Source organism: Mustela nigripes, chromosome 12 (assembly GCF_022355385.1).
Source record: "Mustela nigripes isolate SB6536 chromosome 12, MUSNIG.SB6536, whole genome shotgun sequence".
NCBI lineage: Eukaryota > Metazoa > Chordata > Mammalia > Carnivora > Mustelidae > Mustela > Mustela nigripes.
In genome coordinates, this window is record NC_081568.1 from 16,675,097 (window position 1) to 16,686,964 (window position 11,868).

At 36.2% G+C, this 11,868-nt stretch overlaps 1 non-coding gene across 1 annotated transcript; it reads left to right on the plus strand.

Annotated features, from left to right (window-relative positions):
* The first annotated feature begins 508 nt into the window (after positions 1-508).
* On the plus strand, positions 509-643 carry LOC132028928 (U4 spliceosomal RNA). The gene has a single exon (XR_009407586.1). It is a non-coding gene; the product is annotated as a U4 spliceosomal RNA (small nuclear RNA).
* The last annotated feature ends 11,225 nt before the right edge of the window (positions 644-11,868 follow it).

Consider the following 11,868-nt stretch of genomic DNA (forward strand, 5'->3'; position numbering starts at 1 on the left):
TATGTTAATAATATAATACATATATGTTTGATATAAATATAAATTATCTAATCTTCAAAAATTAGCAATTTTTTAAAATTATGGAGTGTCGATTACATAACAATTAACCAAGTAGGTTAAAAAAAAAAATGGTGATGGACAGAGAGAGGAGAAAATAAAACAAGATGAAACCAGAGAGGGAGACAAAGCATAAGAGACTCTCAATCATAGGAAACAAACTGAGGGTTTCTGGAGGGGAGGGGATGGAGAATAGGGGTAACTGGGTGACGGATATTAAGCAGGGCACAAGATGTAATAAGCACTGGGTGTTATATAAAACTGATGAATCACTGGCCTCTAACTCTGAAACTAATAATACATTATACACTAATTAACTGAATTTAAATAAAACAGAACAGAACAAAACAAAACAAAAAAGAATCAGGATCCACATCTGCTACTAATCATACTCAAAGTCCTTATTCTTGGTACTATACCCCGTTGCTTTCCCCAGGATCTAATGCACTGAAGCTTTGTACACTGACAGTATAGTAGCCAATGAGGTTTGCCCAAGGCACAATTACAGCAAATTGAAAACTAATGCATTGATACAGCAATAGTACAAATCAATTTCCAATTTTTCAATTCCTGAAAGTGACAGTCTATCCTTCCAGACAGCTATATTAAATAAAAACAAACACAGGAAAAGCATGCTACCTTCAAATGCTCTCCATGAGATAATTGTTAGAAATACAGAACTACAGGTTCAGTGTTGTTTAAGAAGACACTTAACGTCTCTTGCAAGGAAGTAGTTCTATTGAGAAAACATAAAATTCCACGATGCTCAGACTACTTTCAAAGTTCTTCAACTGAGAAGACAAGATAGGGGATGCCTGTAAAGTTCCTGTCCATTTAACCATTTTCAAGCAAAGGAAGTTTCAGAGAGATTGGGCTCTCAGAAAAACATGTCAGGAAGATGATACCTTCAGGGATGACTCGTGGATTCTAACCCCTGCCTCTCCACGGGGTGGTCCTTTCTCACCACCTAACAGTCTTCCTAGTGACTCATTAGAGATCGTGATGAAGGAGATGCCTGTGATCCGTCAGCAGGTGGGAAGTCTGGCACGATCCCCAGGACCAGGAAAAGCGGGCAAGCACAGTGTTAAAGGTGTAAAGTTTCTTCACGGGGCTCAGCCGCAAAATGCCACACTTGCTTACTTTTCTAAATAAAATTAAATGTGGCTCTGCCCTTACCTAAATTAATTTGTGAAGAAAGTAAATACCTGTTATTTTAAAGGTCCCTTTCCCTTCCTTCAGTATTATAAAAATCCTGGTAGTTTTATGATTCAGAGACACAGAAGAGCCTTCGGTTTCTGTTCCCTGATTTGCCACCACTCAGGCCTTCATGGGCCATTTGAAAGCAATCAGCTCCAGAGCTCAGGGCTCTGCACTTTCTCTACAAAACATTTACCAATTAAACTGATTTTTCTTTTCTTTCTTTCTTTCTTTCTTTTTAAGTGTTTGAAAGCTGTGTATTGATAATAAGGAAAATACAATCATTCATAATTTCAATTTTCTGTTGCCAGGTTTATTTTATTTTATTTTGGCTTATAATTTAATTATTATTTGTTAAAAACTTGAACCAAAATATAAACATGTGGCAGATTTTGAAGTACAGTTAACTTAAAAAGAATATTGGGGAAAATTAATCTCTTAAAAATTGTTTCCTCTATAAATTTACATCTTCATCGATGACTCTTGCTCTTTGCTAGAATGTGACTGGGTCAGCACTATACCTATTCTGATATTCTCATCTTTATAGATTTAAGCTCTGAGAAATCTTGTTCTCAGAAATAAGCAGATGGAACAAAGGGGCTTTATTATGACAATGTCACTCAATTCTATGAACTTCTTCAAAGAATTATAACAAAAATTATAATGAGTTACCATACAAACTAAGTTATAATCATGTGTCCATGGATACCTCAATTAGTTATTTCAAGATTTTTGAAAAAATTTAATGTAACAATCTAAAAAGCAATCACTTGAAAAAGGCTTGGTTCCTGGTGATTAGAATCATCTGCCTTTTTTTCTTAAAGTTTGTTTATTTGTTTTGAGAGAGAGAGAGAGAGAGAGTGTGTGAACAGGAGAGGGAGAGAGGGAATCCTAGAGCAGACACCACCTTGAGCCCCAAACCTGATGCAGGGTTCAATGTCACAATCCTGAGATCATGACCTCAGCTGAAATCAAGAGTCAGACACAGAACCAACTGAGCCACCGAGGCACCCTCTTTTTTTTTTTTTTTTTCTTCATGGAGATGCATGTTTTGAATCTCTCTTTTGTTTGATTTTAGCACCTGGGGCAAAGAATCAAAGTAAATTCAAGAACTTTGAGATATACTGTTCTTTTGAAATATAAAACAACAAGGAAAACCTTGTGGGAGAGAAATTCTCTGAAAGGAAGAATGGAAAAAAGGAAGTGGAAGAATTAAGACACAGTTATTCAAATTCGACCCTTGAAAACCTGTTAAAATTATCCACCAGCCCAGAATCCTTTTCCCGTCATCTGAGGGGGTTAGCAAACTTCAGATTTGGCAAAGTGGCAAAGCAATTAAACCAGTTTTGTTTTCTCTAGAATAAAGTCTCCAAATTCATTTTAAAATTCGACAATCTTTTTTGTGGTGTCCTATAACCATCTCAATACTGAGTTCTGATTCTAAGTTAGTTATGTAGATAATTCCGTTAGGAGATTGTTATATCGTTCTTTGGCTACATTTTAGAAACTGAACACAGTGCTGAAGGACTGGTTATAGATCACCCAGAAACAACTTCATGAGGAAACACTCGAAGGGAAAGAGAAGCACATAATAGAAGCGCCATAGACCAAGGGAGACATTTTTCTGAAAGGTCAGATAACATTTGTTTGAACACAAGATTAAATTCCCTACCTGTTCAATCCTTTCAGACTATAAGGATAACCACACTTCAGAGAAGAGGACAGCGATGAAAATCACTGAAAGGATTTGCTGATGAAATGAGTTTTTCTACCACTTGATAGGACTTGCAGGGTGGAAATTTTTTTTTTCTTTCTTCCCTTCTAGGTTCTTTGGCTGGCCATTTACAAATAATCTAGAGATATGTTATCCTTGGGATTTAGGTGTTTGTATAATGTTCATTTGTAGGTGTCTAAAAGGGCCAGAGATTCTGGATTAGTTTTCCTCCACCCTTACAGACTTACCAGATCTGTGCTATGGTGACAGAGGCTGCAGATCAGGAACTTTGTTACTTTGGTCCTCTCCACACAAACTGCCACACTGGTATCTTAGTAACCTTGATTCCAAGTCATTTTTAGTATTTTGGTTATGTCTGTGTAGTGTCATTGCTAAAGTTCTTTGTATGAATTTAGGCACTCAGTTGGCAACTATTATAACTGTCATATAAATTGTAACACTTAAATAATTTCTGAATACTGTCTAATGCTTTACAAGGAGACAAGAATATTTGCATTGTTACAACTCTTTCAAATAAGTAACTTTACATAAAGGAAAAGAAACCCAGACAACAAAAGGGCATTTTGTTTACTCGGAAGCATTCTACAAAGAGCAGCATTTCCTGCAGTAAATATGCAGAGAATTAACCTTAGATTCTATTTCTATTTCAATAGTGTGTTTTTAACTAGTGTCTCTTAACTTAATAACATAATTCTTAAAGAATCAGGTACATTATTAATTTAAAAATATATATATTTACCTGCAGCTATAGAGTGAAAAATGAAGAGCCTACCTTACAAAATCAACGACTCCTAAAGTTTCCCTGTATAGTAATACTATCCTGGTACTATGTAAATGTCCATCTCCCTCTCTCTCTCTCCCTTTCTCTCCTGCCTCAGGAAAGGCTGCATGTTCCAATTATAAGAAATAATTCAACTATTTGGGCAGTTGGGTGTTCAGAAGTAATAACATATCCAGAGCTTGGTTACCTTACTAACTCTACTCCCCAAAATAGAAACTGTCAAAAAATAATATGAGATCAGGATTGATTAAAGCTATGCCATTTAAGTTATCTGTGTCTAGACAAGATGAGAGTTTAGATAACTCTCAGGTAAATATGTGGTTATAATTCAACCTGGAGGGAGAGAACAATATCAGGTTAAGAGTAACATATTTTTGCTAATAATATGATATACAGATCATAAAAGAACGTCATAAGTACTAATACCATGGGTTTAAATACACTGTGTTACTTTGGAGAATAGTGTTTCTATCATGTAGAGAATCTGTAAGACAGTACACAAATGAGATAAAAGAAAATGAATGAGGAAGGCAGAAATTTCTACTAATTTAGAAGCAATCTCAAGGTTTCAAGTCAAAGGGGGCATTCTTTAGAAATAGGGACCAAAAGCAATGTTTATTTATGTAAGAATAATTGCTTAATTAGGTGCACTTAACATAAAGGTTGTTTTCCTTAATAGTGTAAAATAATCCAACATCTCTCAAATGAGAACAAGCGAAGTATATTTATCAGATCTTGATTGCAGCCAGGAAATCAGCCACCATTACTGGCATTTGGCAGAGACTAAAAGGCAAGCAGGGGAGTGGGGAAGATTTGTGATAGGAAAAAATGGAAAGCTTCCTGTTTGCCCTGATTGGAGACTGTTGGCCTGGGGGAACAGAAGATAGGCTAACCGAAAGTGGAGCATGCTGTGTGATCAGTTAGGACATATAACTGGCATTTTGTGCTTGGTCCTATATTGGAGCAACGTGGCAAAAACCAGGGAAGCTGTCCGTTATCAAGCAATTCCTTACCAACTGGGACCTAAATGCTACAGAGGCTGGGGTTCAAATGGGTGGCTGCTGTTGTGGGTCAGTGTTCTATTTTCACATATGGGATGGCCAGTGACCATTTGTATGTTTCGTTTCTCATTCTAGAAGGACAGAAACTGCCTCAGAGTTCCAGGTGATAAGGATTGTAGTCGCATCACAGAATGCTTAATCTCGGCTTTCTGGATGTGGCGACTGGTCCAAAGAATCATTCTTCATTTGAGCCGCATCATTCATGTTACCCCAACTCCCATAGATGTAATAGGTCCAGGAGGCTAAAGTGGGAGGCAGAGCCCTTCAGTTATTACTCGAACTTGGGACAGAGAGACAAAATGATTCAAAATAGGAGAACTTGAAACTTGAATGTGGCAACAATTCTACCTCTATAGCTGTGTCAGAGGCTGGTGTAAGGGACAAGCATCTAAAGATGAGAAGTCTATCTCTTGGTGACACATAAAAACCTAGCAGTACCCCTGGCTTTCGTAAGATTTTGTGAAAAAAAACTTAATAATTCCTCTTCCTTACTGAACTGTTTGTGTCTGTTTCTTGCAGTCAAATGAGTCCCGATTATTAATCGTTAAGTAGTTTTGTGAAATTTCTGTTGTGTTTCAGCCATTGAACACATAGGACTGGTGTTCCCTGGTACTGGGCATTTCCATGCTCCATCTGCCTTATAGCTGGGCAATGACTTGTACTGGGCAATGACATATAAGCAGAAGTGACATGTGTCCCTTCTGAGATGAGACATTTAAATGCTGAAGCAATTATCTTATCTCTTCCTGTCTTCTCCTGCTAAATATTGAGGAAGTGGCCAAATGTCACCTGAGTGACAGGGGGTGATGATCAGTAATGAAAAGCTAAAAGGGCCCTGAACACTGGTAAGTGAAGATAAATTAAAGCTTGGACTTTATCCTGGGGTCATTCAATATTCAGCTGATTATTTTTTATCCTAAATTCTGTTCAAAACAATGTGCTCATGACAACTGAAAGTGATTCTTTGAAGCAGGGACTTGGCATGTTCAGATGTGTGATTGTGAAGGAGTGTTCTGGCTACCTTGTGGAAAATAGATCAGAGAGGACAACTCATGTGACTGAGAGGGCTTATTTTCTGCATGAGACTGAAAAAGGGCCCGTCGTTTGCTTAACGACCTGTCCGTGTAGAACAGTGAGTGCCCGCTGGGTTCTTGTAGTTAGTTGCATGAGTGGAAGAGAGAGAGAACAGTCTCCTAAAACTCAGGCAGTTTCTAATTTAAAAAAATAGTTATGTGCTAGCCTGCTTATAATTTCATTTTCATGACTCAGAGCACCTTCCATAAGCACATTCTGGCAAACCATAAAACGAATAATTTGAAACAGAATGAAACCAATTGGACACTAGAATTGTAGTGTTTTAACTACACTACAATTTAATATGTTAATAAGATTAAACATATTACCACAAAATGTAAATATACAAATTTACAAGCACAGTAATTTGAAAGAAACTTTAACTGAATTTAGGTCAATTAACCCAATAAAACATGTTTTTGTAAACAACAATTGTTTGGCAGACTGAGTATTCTTAATCTTTAAAGTGCCTGAGTATAATACCTCAGGAAAAAAAATCTGTTTTCTATACATTTCCTTTATAAAATGCAGAAGCAATAATACAAAGTTAACATGTTTCCCCATCAGTGTGATATTTTGAAATTCATAAATAAACCTCTTTGTGCATAAAATAAAACTTACAGAACCAAAGTATTTAATTTTACAGTGTTTTTCTTTTTTTCCTTTCTTCTGTTACTCGCTCTCTCTCTCTCTCTTTTTGTAAATAACAACATTAAGGAGAAGAGATATTTAGGAGACATAATTGTCTTCTACCAGCCAGCTTGCAAAAAACTAAATCAAATAGCAATGATACAAAAAATGTTGTTTTGACATTCTGGTAAATGAAAGTGTAAGATGAATAGTAATGTATCAGAGGTTCATGTCTATCTGAAGACTGTGAAAATTGCTGATTATAAAGGAGAGAGTTAATGATCTCTAATTGTATTGTAATTTGAATGCAGACTAATAGTGTTGAAGAGAACAGATTTGTGTGTTAACATAAGAAATATTAGAGGAGTAGGTGCCCAGTGTTTGGGATAATTAATTCTATCCCTCACTCCCTACAGACAAATACATATATAAACTGAATTAGATTCTAGAGAGAACCCAAAGAACCAAAATTAGACTCTGAACAAGCTTGCCATCATATGGGAACTTAAATTACTATTTTTGATGTTCTTTGCAACTATCTCATTTAGTTTGTATTGTGTTTGCTTTTTATTCTAAGGTGTTTTTTTTAATGGATTGAATAATGAATAAAAATCTGCAGCGCCTTGCAGAAAGTTTGGATTCAGTGCTATTTAGAGCTTTTATTTCACAGCAAATCCTAATGTTTCCTCTGGTGGTATGTGTGTGCTTTTTGTTTTTTGTGGGGTTTTTTTGTTTCGTTTTTTGTTTTTGTTTTTGTTTTTTTGTTTGTTTGTTTAGAGCTCTGAGCGTGTGTGTATGTGCATGTGTGTGTGTGTGTTTGTGTGTTTATTTTACTCTTGATTTCAAGGGGAAAAAAATTAAACAACTGATGTAACAAAGATATTTTGCAACTAGTGTCAATGACCTTGTACTTAAGCTAAAAAACTCAAATAGTTTGTGAGAATGATAGAAGCTTATTATTTAAGAACAGTCAACCAGGAAATGGACAAAGGCATTCAAAGGTCCTACAAAGTGCAACATTTGCATCATTTTATTAGTCACTATGCACATTATTTAGATCAGTGTGCTGCAAAATCACTTTGCTTAGATGGCTTTAACAAACAGCAGAAACTTGCTTCACCACTGCAGTTATCATAGCATTTCAGGGAATTATAGGAAAACAAACCAAACCCAGTAAACCTGCAAAAGGACTTTAAGTTTCATGTGCTTTTCATCTCTGCTTGCGTGTGTCTTTTTGTTCTAACTAGTGTCAATAATAAGTTCAAATTTATAACAAGACTACAGTGCCTCCCGTAAACACCTGACTGAGAAAATCACCTGGGAAAATCAAATAAAACTTAGCTATTGAAACCTACAGAAGAAAGGAACACATTTGAGTTGATGCAAACAGATGAACATGTCTCAAAAGCTGGGCCCTCAGTGTGGATCGTAACTTCTGAAGAAGTGAAATTTACCTCCCAACTCAGGAAGCGCCACACCTTGATCAAACTGTGCCCCTGTACTCACAGCTTGAGCCATTCCTCTTTTAGGCTTGTCTAGGCAGATGCTAGGGACTAGCTTATTGAGGCCTGGTGCATTTCATTTATCACAATTACACAATATGCAATTTGACTAAAGGGTATGGTATAGGTCAGTGCATTTAGGCATAACAACAGGGCTTATTAATCATCCTCATCCCCTGAAGTTTATATGTGTGCTTAGAACTACAACAGAACTTCAGAACTAGAATCCGGGTCACTCATCCCTATATCTCCGGAAGCTCATGGGATCAACTCTGCATGCTGCACTGCACCACTTGAAATAGCTTTATCCATAAATAAGGACTACAGTTTACCACCATCTGTTTAACTCTCATGTCTATATCTCAATTCACTCCAAATTTGAATAGGGGAAAGTGGAGAGTTATTTATTAGTCTCCTGTAGATGCTTGGATAACACTGGATGCTTTAACAAATAATCTTCAAGGTTAAAGTAGATTAAATGTTAAAATTTGTTTTTCCTTGACAGTATTCAAATAACGTTCCTGGTTAGTGGCTGGCTTTCTGCATGTGGTGATTCAGGAGTTTGGTTTCCCCTTTTCCTATAGCTCCAGCGACTATAAGATCTTGGAGCTCTCCATTTTCAACTGACAGATGTGGATCAGGGAGAGAAAGTCCCAGAAAGCGTGCACGTTAGCTAGAACTCAAGTGTGTAGAAATGAAGCCAAGCTGTTTACACAGGAAGAAGAGAAGAATATTTTGGTGAAGAGGTCTCAAACTCTGCCTCAGCTTTTCAAAGTCCAACTCGGTAGACTACAGACCCACAGGGAGCCTTGTAGACCATATATTATGTAGAGGTTCTCATCACACATTTTTTTGTTGTTGTTATTAACATACCTGACTATGCCTATTAAAACGTTCCACATCCTTGTATGTTTCTCTGACCTATGGCCTTCAAACTGGGGGTCTGTGTGTGTTGGGGGGGGGGGTGGTGGTAATTACATACATATCCAAAAAACCCAGCCTGAATAGTGTATTCTTTTACCCAAAGAAATACAATGAAATATTCTCAATTTCTCAGCAAGAATTATGGAACCTACAAAATATCTATATATGTCATTTCCATCTAATTAATGTCATTTTTTAATTTAAAAGTTATCATATTTTATCTATGTTTATTGAATGAGTCAGCGTTGATTTTATTTCTCCCCCACTCTATTTGTCATCTCCCCTGACCATTGCTTACCATGTTTACCATATTGCCTGGTGGCTCGTGTTCACTTTCCCAGTATAGACTGTGCTATTTAATATCACTCCATGTTTTCCTTAAAAATGATTCATATAAATTATAAGCCTATTATAATAAGCTCATTGTTGCTTTTTACAGCTAAAGTACAATGCATAAAGCACAGACATTCAGATTATCATTTCCCCATCCTTCCTAAGTGTTTCTTCCCTGTCCCATATGTTATACACCATTTGTTAAAGGGAGTATGCTTGTGGACATACCTTTGGGAATGAATTATATGAAAATGGTGCCCCCATGAGTTCAGCAAGTTGAGAGAGTTGCACATTGCTGTAAGAAAGATACTCTAAACTATAGTAGCTTCAATACAGTTGTTAATCTCTCTTTACTATCATGGTCAAGGTAAAAAGCCCAGTCTTGCATAACTATCCTGCAAAAAATATATATATTCCATCTTTGATACTTATAATATTGGCCTCAGCTTCATGGCCAATTTTTTTTCATAATCTGTATACAAATATTTCTGTATAATCTCTTTTCCATGTTACTGATGTCAAAAAACACTTCATCTGAGGAAGAAAATGACAGTACTGAGATAGGAGGCTCCTTTCCCACTGTATAACATCACCCTTTGCTTCCATCTCAGGATCATTTCTATTCTGTTAATTAGCAAACCCAAACTAATGTGCTGTATAAAATATGTACAAAGCTATATTAACCTAGAGATTTGAAGCATTTACAAAATAACACATCAGTTCATGTTATCAGTAAAGTTCTACAGTACAGTGTTCTACATGTCCTAAAGTGTATCCAGATGCATATTTTTAACTTATGTGAGTATAAAATCTCTAACCATTGCCCTTTGCCAGGGACGCAGAGGGTGGGAAGTCTGAAAACTAGCAGTTAGATGTATGAGAACTCTAAGAGATAAAAGGGCTGAGCAATCCTGCTGTAGCTCACAGAGTATAGCCTATACATGTTTGCTAAAAAGAATTTATCATCTTTTTTCATGGTATAAATCTGCAATTCCTTATTTATTTTATTTTAATTTTTTTTTAAATCAGAACAAACATTCAGCAGTAGTGAGTTTGAAGACATGTTTAATGAAAACATTGATGAGGATGATGTAACGTGCCAAACTTTAAGGCTATAGAGTTGCCACTAACCATATGAAAATAGATGCAACGATATCATTAAACAAGGAAGGAAAAAAGGAAAAAAGAAGTGCTCTCTGCCATGGCAGGAAGCCCAGAGAAAAGTTGCTTCCAACAGCCCCATGATTATATGCAGAAGACAAAACACCCCAAACAAATATAATACTAGCTAGGTTCAGGAGACCCAACAGAAGGCAGCACAATTTTCCCCAGATACCTCATTACACACAGCTTTGTGGACAACATTCGCCTCTCAGTTTCACAAAGATCATTACCATCATCAGACCTCCGTGGAACTCTCCTCTCCATGGGGAATCGTTCTCATTCCTTAGAAACTACTGAGAAAATTAAGAGACCGAGAAGAAAGGAAGAGTAAGATACAATTAAACTCCTGCAAACTCTTTTGTTCGTAGGAACCTAGGTTCCTGACTTTGATGTTGTTGCTAAAATAACTCTGGGGAAAAATTTCTTGAAAGAATGAAAATGATCAATTTAGGTTTTAAATTTTGCAACCCATAATAAAGCTTTTTTTTCCTTCTCTCTTTTCCACCATTTTTTATAATGAAGGTATAAAACAATTTATTCTTTATCACAAATAATGACTCCCTGAGATTATATTTGAGTTTAGGGATTTCAAAGTCATTTTATAAGAATTAGTTCAGTTGTTACACATTTTTTCTGGAATGTCTAAGCAATATCATTAAAAGCCCAGTTTAATTGCTTTGAAAAAGTGCTTTTGACATGATACTCAGTCTTTCAAAATTCACATTTCATTCTTTGTACATCAGCTCCTAAAATGACTCACGTTTTTCTCTTTGAATTTCTTCTTTTAGAGTTCAAAAGCATTGAGACATAACTCTTTATAAAATCTGCTGTGTTTTGTATGATTAACTATACAGTTCTGGAAATGTACCGAATATCTAATCTAACATCTTGAATATACAAAATAAAGATATATGAACCTTATCAACCACATGTTCCAAATTTAATTTGGAGGACAACAGGCAAACAAGCAAACCGAAACTGACTATGATGTTGTCCTGAATAGTGTTAGAATTATGGCCGTGATAAAGGAAGCTGAGGGACACGAAAGGCTTGAGAGAAGGGATTTTGAAGTGAGTCTTAAAAATTGATCAGATGGTGGTCAAGCAGAGATAAAATCCACTGTATTATGTTGCATTGTTCCCCAACTCCTGTATGATAAATACTACTTTACCTTCAATTTTTCTCTTCAGGTTACATTGAGTATGTAGAAATAGTATGCATAACACAGGGGAAAGATTCCAGGATGTCTTACACTGCTTGCTATGTGTTTAGAATTAGAAGTGTAAGACTTGAGGGAGAGATCATTGAATAGAATTTTGTTCACCAATTGACCTTTTTATGTTTTAGGAACAGTCAGATGAAACTGTGCCCAACTATGGGAGAGTCATTCGAAACCACAAGAGAATGTGA